The 15,352-nt window shown below is 44.9% G+C and overlaps 1 long non-coding RNA gene across 1 annotated transcript; it reads left to right on the top strand.

Annotated features, from left to right (window-relative positions):
* Nucleotides 1-880: 880 nt before the first annotated feature.
* Nucleotides 881-3,177, top strand: LOC125958301 (uncharacterized). The gene is made up of 3 exons (XR_007469314.1): nt 881-1,085; nt 1,163-1,266; nt 1,430-3,177. It is a non-coding gene; the product is annotated as an uncharacterized LOC125958301 (long non-coding RNA).
* The last annotated feature ends 12,175 nt before the right edge of the window (nt 3,178-15,352 follow it).

Here is a 15,352-nt window from a genome sequence, read left to right as displayed (position 1 = left end):
AAGACTGAAATAGGCCCCCCCACTCACGATGAGTTACTGAGTGATCGAAAAAATCGTTAATTACCACTTTTTAGATAAGCAAACCTTCATAAAAACATGAGGAAACGTAAATAAATGTATTAGGGGAGGGGGGAGTGGTGGAAAAGTTACATTTTACCAGTAAAACAGCGATTTTTTCGGTCACTCAGTAGCTCACCGTGAGTGGGGGGGCCTATTTCAGTCTTTTACCGTTAGGGTAAAAGACTGCAATAGGTCCCCCCACTCACGGAGAGTTACTGAGTGACCGAAAAAATCGTTGTTTTACTGATAAAATGTAGCTTTTCCACCCCTTCCTCCTTCCCTAATGCATTTATTTACGTTTCCACATATTTTTATGAAGGTTTGTTTATCTAAAAAGTGGTAATTAACGATTTTTTCGGTCACTCAGTAACTCACCGTGAGTGGGGGGCCTATTTCAGTCTTTTACCGTTTAGTGGATTTATAGACACTGCCAACAATTACTATGAGACACGTTTAAGCACACGTCACCACAATTCGATCGTATGATCTTCACTTTCATAAAACTATTTCTTTCATTACCATTTCACTATTTCTTTCATTACCATAATGATCTTCACTTCCGAAACACTATTTCTTTCATTACCATTTCTATTCCCGATTGTTTTGCGGATTCATAGACACTGCCAACAATTACTGCTTCGACAAGAAATAAAAATCACTGTTCACCCAAGAACGACTGTTTTTCGAATGAGCTGCACTCGCATGTTGCTCTCGTTAATGATTAAGGAAGAGATATGGGAACAGAGGATTGGTTGAATGTGTAACCTTATCAAATCCTGTCACAGCATCCGGATGATCATCCGCTTGTAGCAGAGCAATACGAGACACATGAGGCGCAGCTTCAGATTAGCAAAAAGAGAGAAGCAGATTAGCGTCTGAAGAAAAAAGCATTAATCTTTTCCTTCGATTCATCCGCTCTGCTGCCCGTCAATGCTCCACATTGTTCCAGGTTCCGGTGATCTCACTCACAACTCACGGATTGACACCTGCAGATTCACCGAACAGTGCGGCATCATGCACGATGAGTAAGTATGTAAGTATAATTTAATGCATTAATGGTTTTTAACGCAAGGGTGGAATTCTATTTTTTTTTTCAAAGAAGTTTGTGCAGCAGATATTGATCCAGCCATCAGTCTCGCTACGCCGTTAAAGTAAAATGCAAATAGTACAAATAGTATTTCGAATCGATCGGACATTCTCCAGGAGGTAAACCAACTCTACAGCACATTACCAGTCAGCGGTGCGCTATACTGATCACTTCTAATCTTTCCCATTTTTCTATTCGTATAATAAATACTAATATTCGCTGCTTACACTTAGTAGCTCGCTTCCAGATGTTCTAATCATGATGTTATACCGTTATTCGTAGGTACTATTACTGCGTTACACAATGTTCTTGTACAAAATGTGTACAATACTCTAATGGATTATCTCGACTCTCAGTATACTTCGCAAAAGAAGTGGCAGATCATTCATAATGCAAAACAAACACCGAGACATCAAAAGTATACGATGATACATGAGATGTTATAACATAAACACCGACTATATTCCAGTCGAATCTGGCCTTAAAACAACTCAGGTATGTATAATCTGCGAACGCATAGGTACCTCATGGTTTTCTTTCTTTCTTTCAGCGCACCATACCTGGCCAACTCCGACATTTAAAACGTTTTCCCGAAATGGTTCATTACAGAAAATGACACTTATTTGCGCCGATTTGCAAAAAGTTTCGTTTCAAGAAGCTAATTGCACTCCAAACGGGTATGCTCGCGCACCGATCCTTACAGCAAAAGGGCCGACAGCTAATTCACTTTGGTGAAACCTTCACCCCCTAAAAGCACGATTTAATTACGTTAACTTTTTATTTGAAACCTTATGGTACAAGAGGTACGCAACATGCAGTATCCTTGGAGGTGTGTGAAAGCGACCGAAGGCACTTGATTCTGGGGGCGCGCTCGCAAGGCCAATCATCATTTCTCCTTCGTGTCTAATGAAAGCCCCTCTAATTACCGCTTGCCGTGTCGGGGCTAATAAGAAGACTTTTCCAAGGACCGCACATACCGGGCTCACCAGCGACCAGGGTATGGGATTCGTGTCGAGGATCCCGAGGCTCCCAGCCATTAGCCATTAGCCTGTCATACCAACGCACGACGTTTGGCTTCAACTTTGCTGACACCTGAACTGCAATTTCCGGATAATGCCGCGGTACTTGCCACAACTACACTAGCACAAGCTAAGGCCTATTCGCCTTGTTACGGCGCTCGTCGCGAGTATCCGTGGCGCTAGTGACAGGAATGGTAACAATTGGTTGCGACTTCTGGACACCGATGACTTGCAGGACCAGAAAACAAACCTCCTCTTGTATGCCGTCAGGATATCAAGCAAACCGATAATAATATGATCCATGGACTGTCCTTTCGCCCCCTTTCCGATGCAAGTGCGGTGTGGATCGGTTGAGATGGTGATAGAAATACAATACCCGACGTAATGCATTCAATGCACTTACTGCAAACACGTCACTAGCCTTTTCGTTTACAAGCGAAATGGATATTTATGTGTAATTCCAGACTTATCTATTTCTCTCCCTGTTTAGCTTTACGTAACCTACGGCAAACTTTTCTTATAATGTTGATTGGAAATCTTCCTCTACTGAGGAAAGGCTCGATGTTTATTGCGTTTCGATGAGCTCATTAGCTTTGATTTTCTCGAAGGAAGGTTAGTGGGAACACTTTACGACGATTAAGATTGCAGTTGAAATTTCACTTAGACAACTAGCACAAGCTTTGATGGTTGCAATCGAGAATGATGGATCACAATGTAGCAGCTAAAAGTTACAATTGTTTTGCGCTCTGCGATGACAATGTAAAAGAATTGCATGTAGTAGTTTTGGTTTTAATTGAACACTCTACGATGTTTGAACTATTTTAAAATACAATTTTAAAGATCTAAATATCTTTGACTCATTGGAACAACGTATAGTTATTAGTATTTCTTTTTGATTGATTTAAAGTGATTTCGCCATCTACACAAATAGAACAAGAACAAGTATTTAAAAAAATAAAGAATAATTTACAAATGAAATGGCTGCGATACATTTAGCAAAAACAATCAAAAATAGATGCTAGAAATAAAACATGTACTATTGTGTCCAAAAAGTAAGGTGACACGGTGTCCAAATTGCCCGCGTAAAAGGATATCTTTAATTTTATATTTTTTATATGTTGTTAGCACTGTTGTTGATGGCAAGTTTCACGTCAAAATATTCACTAGTGTTTGAGATACGTATTATTTTGTGAACTGCTAAAAGTGCATTCTTCGTTTTTCTCCATGTCGCAAATTTTTAAACAAAGAATTTGCATTAAAAATATTTTTTCTGCTGCAAATATACCAATGCGAATGGTACAGAATGCTTTTAGTGACGATACTACGTCAATAAAAATTATTTACAGTTGGTGGAAAGACTTCCAGGAGGGTCGGGAACGTTTTGAAGAGAAAGAACGCTCTAGACGACCACCAACGACAATCGATGCAGTTCACGTCCAAAAAATCAAAGATTTGGTGTTGGAAAACCGTCGATTAACAACAAGAGACTTTGTTGATGATATTTGCATATCAAACATATCCGCTAATTACATTTGGAAGGATGTTTTTCATCTTAAGCGCGTCAGTGTTCGATCACGATAATGCACCATCTAACACTTCGTTGGTTTTCTGTGACTTTTTTTCCAATATTTTCACTCATATCGTTCCGATAAAACCGTATGCGCCTGATTTGGTTACATTTGGCTTCTGGCTATTAGACAAGCCCTAAATTACGTTCTGGGGACACTGTTTTGACACGATAGAGCAGATTCAAGCCGCTGCGAAAAAGGTGCTGAAGGCCATTCCTAAAGACGACATTTTCGCGTGTTTAGAAAACTGGAAAATTCGTCGGCATAAGTGCATTGTGTCTAAGAAGGATTACATTGATGGCAAAAAAATTGATTTGGAAGAAAAATTAAGGAACTTTCAAAATACATCCAATGTCACCTTACTTTTTGGACACAGTAGTATGTCAAGGTTACTCAAACAAAGGCGTTGATTAGGCCAGAGACGGAGCAAAAAGGAGGTGTTTCAACGAGACATAAGGCCTCTTCTTTAGAACATTTCGATACAATGTTCTCCCCGAACTCCTTCTCCATCGCTCGTATATTTAGACCCGCTCGCCTACACAACGCAGACACCGAACGAACCAAAACCCCCCTACGACAGGAATCACCAATTGGGAAGGGGAAATTTGTCTTCCGCCGGCCGGAAGACGATTTTTCATATCCCTCTTAATGTCCCCGATGGTTCCGCGGTACGATTTAAACCGATTTTAGTGCCCACCGGAAGCCGGAATCGCCGGAACTGCTGCACGGCACGATGGCAGGCAAACTGGCAGCAAGATACAGGATCCTTTGGGGGGTACAAGGACATCCTAGGCAAACGACAAACCACTTCTTCGCCGTACCCGCCATTCCACCTCTCAGAGGACGCGTGTGCTCCTCTCTAGCCGACGCCATGACCGAAATAACGAGATTTGGCCGTCACGAAAGTTATCTTTCATCGAGCAAGACTAATCTTCCCGAGAGGGATTTCGTCGTCGTCGTCGTCGTCGTTGTCTCGCAGCAACGGAGCAGATATCTCTTCCCGAGCCGAAATCCTTCCAGCGGCAGCTGTCTGCCAGCATTGCCATCGGCGCCACCACTCTTCCCTTGTCCCAGGGCTCACCGAACGGCGAAAGAAAGTTTTCTTCGGCAGATCTCGCATCGAGCAGCCGCTTGCCGGTCGGTTCGATGAGGCTGCAGACGGGAGGGGCTGATGTGGTGGAGAGGAAGGAGGGGAGTGGCGAACAAATTACCCGTGGTTTAAAGTGAACAACGAGGCATGACAGTTTTTCCGATTAGAGGACATCGTCTTCCCATTTCGCAGAGGCTCTTCAGCGCTTTTACTCCCACCTTTCTCACTCTCCCTCTCTCTCTTTCTCGCTTTCTCCCCCGTTGGTGCTGATGATCGGTGGTTTCTGGCGTTTGGTGGATTGGTTGGGCTTGCCATCGGCCTGGCACATCGGGGAAGACTTATTCTCGAGTAAAACCTTGTCTGAAGGACGAAGGACTTTCCTGGCGAGCGAGCTACAAGCTGCTGGAATCCGGACCGGAACGAAATTCCCGTTCCCCTTTGGCTATTAATCAGAGGATTAAAATGTGATGAAACAGATCGAAAACACCCCCGTCCTTGAATGTGACCGATGGTATACATCCGGAATGCGGCCGGATGGGACGGATTAGGCAAGTTAATAGGAATTGGCATAGACGGCGCAGCGTCAGTACTGGCCCGGAATCGATTGGATAATGGATCCCCGAGCCCCGTGATGTGGTTCGCTGGTGAGATTATCTATCCGGGTCCGGGTCCGAGTCCGGGCTGCTCAGGTTGGCCACTGGCACACTGGAAGCTAAAGCGTACTTATCGCGAAACAGCGGGCGAGCGGTCTTGACGCACGAGGCGAGCGATTAGATTGCTAGCTTGGCTAGACGCGTAGGCAAACGGGTCGCTATTTTGGGACCTATTCTCGGTAATTCCATTGGTAGCTCGAGAGTCGCAAGACGTTTACTGATTAAATTTTGATGCTCTGCTTTGGTGCTGTTGCGATGATCTCCTATGCCAGAGTGACTGGGATTGCCGAATTGGATAGCTTGGATCGTTTTAAACAAATATCATCATCAGTTCTATTATCAGAATTGTGTGGAATTGTGTTAGAATAGTTAACTAGATGATTTTATTTTAAGTATCTGTCCCAAATTTTATTGCAACCGACTTGCAACTTACATAGAGACAGTCATAGTTTAGACTCGATTTTGATGAATTACAAAAGTTGGTGTTGCCGAGAGCAGTAGTAATTGGTAGAACCGGCGAACAGCCTCATGTAGCTCACTTGCTTGCAGGGCTGCAAGCAAGCTGTAGTCACAAGCAAGTGAGAATGATTAGCGATAAGGCACAAATAAACACTGATAAGTGAACCGTGAACCGAGGAAGGCAGATTAAACTTTGAGTCACTCGTTTGGCGGTCAATAATGGACTTTAAGAAACTGAATTACGCGGTGGTGTACCACTATTCATTACAGTTGGTTTTCGTTGAGTGTCTAGCGATCTAGTTACTAAAAACACTAATCGTAAACATACAGAGTTACGAAACAAACATTTCAGATATTTATGATGTACCTGAAACCTATAACAGTCTATTTAATAGCAATACCAATGATTCTGAAGTTCAAGCGTGTACCTCGTTGAGAAAAGATCCTGTTGAAATTAGTCAGAATATCAGAAATCAACTCAGTTTATTAGTTATTTGGAAGAAAATATGCTTCCGATCCGAATATTTGAAATTGATGAATATGAATGAAACATTTTTTTCCCCTGAGAATTGGAAGCCAGTAACGGTTAAGGACATGGTTAGATGTAAATGGGACACAAGCCAGAGATGAAATTTCCGGAATGTACCAAAGAAGTGCTTCCCTTTATGCCATTGTCTATGCCATTTTCTATTGAGCATTCATAATCAATCAAGCGCTTTCTTGCGAATGTTCCGACCAGCCTGCAGTCTCGTTGTTGATTGATACACGATAAATTGAAATAGTTTCATTTGAATAAATGGCTATTTATTTTTTTAAGAAAAGGTCTTTTTTACACAGGAATAATTTTTGATTCAAATTTGAAACTTTATGTTGGAGAATTCGTTGATGTGTTTTGTAGGATCGTGTTTTGAAATTTCATTAATTCAGAGAAAGGTTCCCTCCCTCTGTGTCGAGCCTTGGTTAAGTGAATCATCCGTTTGCTGATTGCCGACAGCCCGGTTTCATCCACAATCGATCGGTGAAGCAGGAAAAAAAATTCACGAATAAACGTCATCACCATCAAGGCCGCAAGTCATCATCACCAACGGAAGCGTTACAGGGGAGCGCGGGGCCTAAGTGTCCCTTCAATCCCCGGATGTTCCCGGCCGCTTGGCCGGTTAACCGATATGTAGGAAACGAGAAGAAGATAAAGTTTTCATCAGCACCATCGGAGCATCGAAGGAAGCATAGAGACATGATGAGCCGTGCCGCAGCTATCTCAAGAGCCCCCCTTCTTCGTTCTCATCACGGTAATTGAAACATATCCCCGGGAGCATTTAACGAGTCACTTTCACATATGCGTCACGTAGCTACCTAATCTTCCCCCTCCCAGGCCGGGTTTTCCCGGTTTTTCAATTTGGTTCTCAGGCACGCAAACCCCCCTCATGGCGTCTGGAGCCTCGCGTTTTCTTATGCTTTTCACTTCACCCTAGGCATGCAGTGCAGAGACAGAGGCTCGAGAGGCGGAAGCTCACGTCCTCTGGCATGATCATGAAACTAAAGCTTTCCGTCGTCTGGTCGCCTGGTGGCCGGAATTGAAGGAGCCCGTACCCCGTTCTCTTTACTGTGGTTCGTACTGCGGACCGATCGATCGGTCGCTCGGTGATGTGGGCTCGGAAGAAAATTTGAAACCCCCCCCCCCTCCCCCCACTACCGCACGAAAGCAAAAGCGGGAAAAGAAAAGAGCGAGGAGGAAAACTTTGGGTCCGGGCATAATTTAATTTATTTGTGCTTCGATGATACTTTCTCGTCGGAGGTTGCTCGCTGTTCAAGGACTCTTTCGCTCTTCCGCTCGACGGAGTGGGCCACCCAGTGGGTGTGGGTGGGTTGTTTGATGTCTAGCAAATAGACAACTTGTCGCACTCGCTGTCGCCTTGGATGGTACGCTGCCTTGACCTATTGCTTCGATGAAATCTATTGCCCGCGGATAGCAGCAGGAGAGCAGGAGATGCTCCAAGAAACGCCGGATAGATTCCAACGGCCAACGTCTCGAGCCGGCAGACGAAGGTCAGTACGCGCGCGCGTGTGTGTGTGTGTGTGTGACAATGTTATGAATAATCATCATTCGGTCGTCTTACTTTGCTCGTGCGGAGTGGTTCTCGGGCGGAACAAAAATATGTTCATTCGGTTATGCCCCCGGGGTGGGAGAGGAAAGGGAGGGGAATTGGTGGCCAAAATAGAATATGATCCACCGCAGAAAGCGGATAGCATGTCGTGGAGGAGCAGCTTTTAGAAGCTTTCGACCATCGACATACGCCACATTTTCGGCATCCGAGCGATGCATCCGGCACCCGTTCCGGGATGCATTACCATACCAAAGGCCAAGCTGGAGGCATAAGGGAAAAATTATGCGCCCCCTCCCCTCTCCCCTTCCCTCTCACTCTGCTCTGCCTTTCCAAAAAAAAAGGATCGTTTGGTGTATTCACTCTAGCAGAAGACTATTACTTAAAACCGGTGCACGGACGGTGCCTGCGATGCTGTGCAGCGGCATTATTAATGTTGGCTGGCTGGCTGGCTGGACGGTGGATGGCGAGGCGCTGGGCCGGTGCCGGTTGCGATTGTATCCCCGCTGCGGCACTGGCACCGCGCTGGTTTGATTACATCCGGCCAGACGGTCAGAAATTATTCATCCGTTTGATGTTCGATGGTTATTTAAATATCATTAGAGAGGGCGCGCATTGTGCACGGTCGGTCGGATTCGTTTGCATTTAATGGCATTTCGAGCGGGGGGCACGAGCACGAGCACGGTGCGGCATTCCATTTCGTTGATGAATATTATTTAAAGTGATATTTTTTTTTTTACTTTGTAAAACCGTTTTGCTACGCAGCCAGAAGGAGAAATAGAAGATGGTGTTAGAAATCAAAATAGAAAGGGAGGAAATGGAGGAGCATCTTTCTGGGAATTCTGGTTCAAATTTGCTTGCTATTTGCTCGAAACGAATCATAATCATAAATCTCGTTATCGATGTTTGGCTAGCTTGAGTTCAGGGAATTGAAGCTCTCAAAGGATTTGTCGAAAAATTTCTATTTTTGACCATTATTAGCATTATAATTTTTCCAGGCAAAATCTTTATAACTTTAATTAATGATTTTAAGAAGGATTGTTAAGTGTTAAGTCTGTGTTAAGAATAAATATCAGTATTTTATTTTGTAATGTTAAATTCTACCGCAAAAATGTAAAAACAAAAATTTTCCAAATAAATCTAACTCGTAATCTACAGTAACCGAAAACTCGTAATCTACAGATTACAAATAAAATATTTTATACGAAAATATATTTCATATATTCAATCAAAGTTCCTAAAAAACATGAAGAGGCTGTATGCAGAGAAACGCTAACATGAATTGTTTGTTTTATATTTTAACACCACCGAAACGATTATCTAAAGGAATTCGTTGCTCAAAGAAAGAACCATTCGAATGAAAGCATTCCTTTTACCAGATGATCCATCCAGTGAAGTACTTGTCGCGCTTCAGCGCTTTCACCGTTCCTCGTCGACTCTCTCTAGGATCTCGAGCGCTCGAAAGCACCGCACCAAGATAATAATAATTAATTTGCAAACTACGGATCCGTTATGAATAACAAATGAGCGAAAGCGAGAGGCTCATAGTTATCGACCGTCCGTCGCCGCCGACGACGACGACGACGGCGGCGCCACCCGGGAAAATGGAATCCACCGCGGCCTGGCTCGATCGATGGAGACGCGCCACGCGGGGTCGAATCGCCAACGCAAATGCCAGCTCGCGAAACACCGAAACAACACAATCCCTCATTAATCTTGGATGGTTTTCGTTGAAAGGTAAGGACCTGGCCGAAACCGAACCGAAATCCTTTGGAGCAAAAGCGCTTTGAAGCGTAAAGTCCGTCGTCCGAGCAACTTCCCGAGCTTGAACAGCACTCAGCAGAGCAGCCTTCTTGGATGCCATTGCTGCTGCTGCTGCAGGATCTGCTTCAGCGTTCAGCGAAGGAGAAGGAAAAATTCGAGTGAAACAAATTGAAGCATAAATCAAAAAGTCGTTCCCTTTTGCACCGCAGATTTTGTCTGCGCGCGGCTTAAGAGTGGCCGGTCCAAACTCCGGGCCGCGTTGGCCCCGGCCCCGGCGAAAGCTCTAAGAATTCCTGAATCTGAAGCCTCGGTCGGTGGTCGGTGGGGAATGGGAAGGAAACCTATTCAATTCCGGTGGCGAGCGCTCGCCAAGATGGCCAACCACAAGATCAGACCAGATACGATGAGGTCGCAATGCCGCACGATGATGCTTCAATCGGTTTTACCGGGATCCGGGCCCCCTCCACCCTGGACGACGGTCTGCATCAAGATTTCAGACTTTCAGTTCCTCGTCTTCTTCTTCTTCTACCTCTTCTTTTCCTCCTTCTCCTTCATCTTTTAAAGCGAACGCTTACGCGGTGCTTCCCGGTGGTGAGCCAGGTGCCGATTGAGACATTTCTTGGCGGGTGGCGGTTCTTGGCGGTTTTCCTTGATTTCACCGCACTGGTGGCAACCCTGCCCTACCCTGCCGGTGGTATGCGCTAATTGGGAAAATATGCTAAAGAGCCGCTGCTGCTGCAGCGAGAGGTGCTGCTGTCGTCGCGAGTGGCGTCTTCCTTCCTTGCTTGCTGCGCCTAAAAGTCGCCTCTTGCCGTGCCGACGCGACGCGATTTTGGTGAATATTGGCGCGCGGGGAAAACTTTGAAATCTCGCCACCGACACCAACACTGAAGCATATTTTTGGGACCGGCACCCCGGCACCGGCCGTTAGTCACACTGGCATGGCATTCGCACAGGTGGAAGTTATCGTTTTGTTATTGCTGCATAAATTTCCCCGGTGATCGCGCAACCGATAGCTTCCGGTGGTGCCGTTCGTGTGCTCTGCTGTCTCCCTTCGGCATTAGGCACCAAATATCGAACGTTCGGTGGGGTGAGCTGGTTGGCTTTTTGATGTCCTCTCGGAGGCACGAGGAGGAAGCCGTGCGCCGTGTGCCGCGTGCCATTCCGTGCCGCGGTTTCGTAATTAGAAAGCGCGTGCAGCAACTAACGATATAATAAATAACAACCGGAACCACCGTGCCGTGCGTCTGACTGCGAAACCGGTTAAACAACTCTTTCTCGCCGGGTTGAACGAAGGGCTGTTTAGGCTGTTGCTGCTGCTGAAGCTCGCTCGCTCGCTCGCGGATCTCGATGGATGGTGATGATTGCCCCGGAAAACAAGGTCGCTTGTGGCGGCATCAGCATCAGCGGGTTGGTGGCCGTATGCTGGTCCGTGGAACGACGACAGGAAGGCTTTCCAGAGGACATCATTAAGATTTATTTACATTTTACGTCGTTACCAGCGAAACGGTACGCCACCGGTACGTCGGTATGTCGTGAGCCGCATTAGACAATTCGAAACCAGATTGAGAGAGCCTGACGAACCTGGTTGACTCGAAGGATATTAGATTATCACACGATGAGCAAACGATTGATTGACATGGAAGTGAACGCAGCGCTGTGGCGGAACGCATGATGAATGATTTCAGCGTTGGATTTCACCGAAAACATTCTAATGATCGCGTGTTTGGGCTTTCGATCGGAAACCAAAACCGGTACGTGAAGCCTAAATAATGGGCTGTTTACTAATTCCACTGGCTGCTCATTTCATTACCTCTGTTTATCGCAGGGTTTGCGCGATGATTTGAATATTAAGTTTCCATGTGCGTTCGTGTGCTGTTTCTAATGAGTGAATCCTGGAAATCTGATGGATTGAAGTGGTGCAAGTAAATATTAGAACATTGTTAAGCTATTTTAAAAAGGGCGATTTAAGCACTAGTGGTGTTGAAATTTATACTGAGGATCTTAAAAATAAACTATAGGCGGCGATTTCGGAGGATCAGCAGTCATTTTGTTGCAATTTATGTTAGAGGGAGTAATTCTGGCCAGTCCTGGAGTCCTCATAATTAAACATTCAAAACTAGACGGGAAAGGAATGGAGTATGATTACCGGATGGATAGGAATAGAACCTTTGAAAAAATGGCCGCATCAATTACGATTCATGATAGCATATTGCAGGCAAACTGATATATAATAAACTTCTGTTATGTTGAAAACCACTGAACTATGTGCTTGTTATGCTTACAAACACAATTTCGATGATAATGCCTAATATTTGACCAGAATTATTAATCAATAAAAGGTAACATTTGCTGATGAGCGTTGTTTTTACAGACCTTTTAATACATTGAGTGTGACATTGGATGTCAAGGATTAAGAAGTGACTAACGAAATTCTATACCTTGGACGTAGAGGGCGCTACGACCAAATAAAAGGCAAGAGAATAAACAACGACTATAGCCCAACACCTCGACGGTCGCTGTTTAAATTGTCATAAGAAACAAACCCAACAGTTTCAGACCTTTGATCGAATACAGTTAAACAATTTGATTCGAGTTTCATGATATTATGAATGCCAACAGCGTAATGATAACATTTTGCGATCCGAAAACATTCTGCATAAATAATATTACGGGAAGAGATTCCATTTTACAAATGGAAACCTCACACCTCGCTACGGAACCATTTGCTATGTTTCAAGAGTATACAAAACCGATGACGCTATCCTGGCTTCATAAAAATGGATCCCATACCATCAACCACACCGAATCCATCAAATGCACACACACACACACACACCAGGCGCCTCCATTTCGTCTGATGGAGGGTGCTTGGGAAATAATAAAGAAAAGACAGGAACACTGCAGCACATCGTATCTCTTCCTCCTCAATTGCCTCTTTGCTGCAACCTCCCCCGGTACCCGGCACTCGAATGATGTCACTGTTACTGACGGGATTATCAAATCCTCAAAATCTAATCCACCACAGCAAAAAACCACCCCTCCAGATTCTACTGCTTAAGGATGTTGCGGTGGTGCGATGCGATGCTGAGTGGAAATGTTGCCTCATAACGCACCGACATAATAATTTTATCGTCACATATCGTCTTGCTCCATCCCCGTGGCTCCGTGGCTGGCTGGCTTGCGGTCCAGGATCCTCTCAAGACGAATTCTGGATTGTTCATTTATATGCACGAAACAAAGTGCTGACGGGAAAGGGAAACCACCACACCAGCAAGCGGCATGATGGTTGAAGTTTTGCTCTTTCCTCTACGGAAAAAAATAATGTATTCTTGGCGTAAGCGAACGGGAACCTTTTTTCCGTCCCAACTTCTTCGTCTTCGTTATTTTTTCTTTTCTCGTCTTCTCAAACGCTCGCTCTCATGTGCTCGACACACGAGCGTCAGGAATGGTGTCAAGGAGCGCAAAAAAGTGGAAAAATCAGTGACGCACAACGGGGAGAGGCCGGAGCGAGACAAAGGATACAATTTTATTGCAACCGCCAAAGTGCATTATTTCGTTCTCTTGGTCCTGGTGCTGGTGCTGGTGCTGGAGGTGGTAGCAAAATTTACACATTATGGCAAATCGTAAAACCGCGTTCTTTTGCGGCCCACCGGAGACACTGCCATGAGAAAACACCCGCGAATCAGCCTTCAAAGGACTGGGATGGTCGCTAAGTTGACATGGTGACGTTGAGCAACCGAGCAGCTCCCCTAGACCACGACCTGGAACGAAACTCATTCCATTCCGCATACATGTATCAACCGCGCATCGTCACCATGCCATCGAGAATTTGAATACAAGTAACGCTGCAAGTTGCCGGATCAAGATGGGAGGGATCTAGTTCCCAAAGGACCATTAAAAACATGGCCACCGGATCGGTTGTTCGCCAGCAGGCAAGCGGAATGTTAATTCTTTCCGTTTTTTGTTTTTGCTCTTCTGAGTGTTAATTCTAGCGCCAGGGCATTACTGCGATGTGCTTCACTTGCCCGGCTGGTGCTGTAACACATGCGCCGATGAATGTCGTGGAAGGAGAAGGAATGCTAATTTATTATCGTTCATGAGCTGAATGTTTAAAGTTATGCTTTTGCCTCGAGGCGTGTTAGATGTTAGCTAACAGCCACGTGGAGGTTATTGTTTATCTTCAGTAAAACCCAACAGTATGAACAATCTTGTACTGTTGTAAACTGTAATTTGTGAAAATGATGACCAAATTTCGGCTAAGATTCCAAGGCAAGTTTAAATATTTAAGTAATTTACTTTGTTTTACTATTATTTTTATTTCATTTTTAAATGATATTATACCTTAATGTGCATGGAAGAGATAGCAAATTTCGGTTAAGAACTGTCAAAAAGAGGTTCAAATAAATTTGTTACCGTGGTTGAGCAGAATGCAGTTGCAAGAAACTTATCGAGCTTGGCTGGAAATTCACTATAAAGAAAAATTCTTCGCAAGTCGCTCAATCACACCCAAAAGTATGTTTTTTATGAGTGTTGCTATCAGTATCTGGTACGTTCTTCATTTTCAGTATACCTGGTTCATTTGGAAGAGCATTTGCTTTGAAATTTCATGTTTCAAGTAGCTTTTTCGCAATAAAGCTCTACGTTTTCCCAAATAAATCAACAAAATGTCCCTTATTTTTTCTACCAGCAGACCTATATTTCTCGACCTTATGTCTAACTGAATGACGATGAAATATGATTTCAATCAACAGTGCCGTCAGCCTGAGCATCGCACCTAATAATAAACTCGTCGTAAGTCGTCTAACGGCGACCGAAAACACGGCACAGGTCATTCCACTGGGCATTGCATTCGATTTCATTTGACCCTCAAATGACACGACAGGGCAACGACCATATCGCGCTTCGGTGCGCGCTTCACATCACGCGTCAGCGTAACGTTCGAGTGTTGCGTGCTGTGATAGAAATGATGTTAAGCTCCCGGTTCCATCACAATGCATAACAGAGAACGCAGACGTCTAGAGACGAAGAGCTTATTACTTTTCCTCTCGCCCACCGGCCAAACGGTCCCACTCTGTGTGGTTAGCAAAAGCAACCACGAGTAAACGTAACGAAGAGAAACGCTTTCCGACAACGACGTTCAATCGCTGGAAGATGTGATGCAAACAGTGTGCCCGCTCGCTGGCGCCCAAGGGCACCTTCACAGCGGTCGCTGCACTCCTGGCAAGGGCCCTAGCAACCCTTAATCCCTTGCTCCTCCCTTCAGCAAACGGCCGTGTCTCGTGTCTCCCGAAAAGTCGAGTGGAAAATTCCAACAAATTAATGCTTGTTTTCGCACGAAAAAACGACCGAGCGAGCGAGATGAATACTTGGGCGTGTGAACTGCGCCATCGGGGTAACGTTACTCTCCCCTAACCTCCTTTCTCCTAGTGCGCCAGACGAGGCGTTGCTCCGGTGGTGGATGAAATGAAAACGCTGTTTACATCGTCCTCTGATATTCATGGTCGATATGTGCGGTACCGAAAACGCGCCACACGGGGCCGGGCGGTG

Source organism: Anopheles darlingi, chromosome 3, assembly GCF_943734745.1.
Source record: "Anopheles darlingi chromosome 3, idAnoDarlMG_H_01, whole genome shotgun sequence".
Classification (NCBI taxonomy): Eukaryota; Metazoa; Arthropoda; class Insecta; order Diptera; family Culicidae; genus Anopheles; species Anopheles darlingi.
Note: the sequence above shows the minus strand (reverse complement) of the source record. Positions and strands in the feature narration are given on the sequence as shown.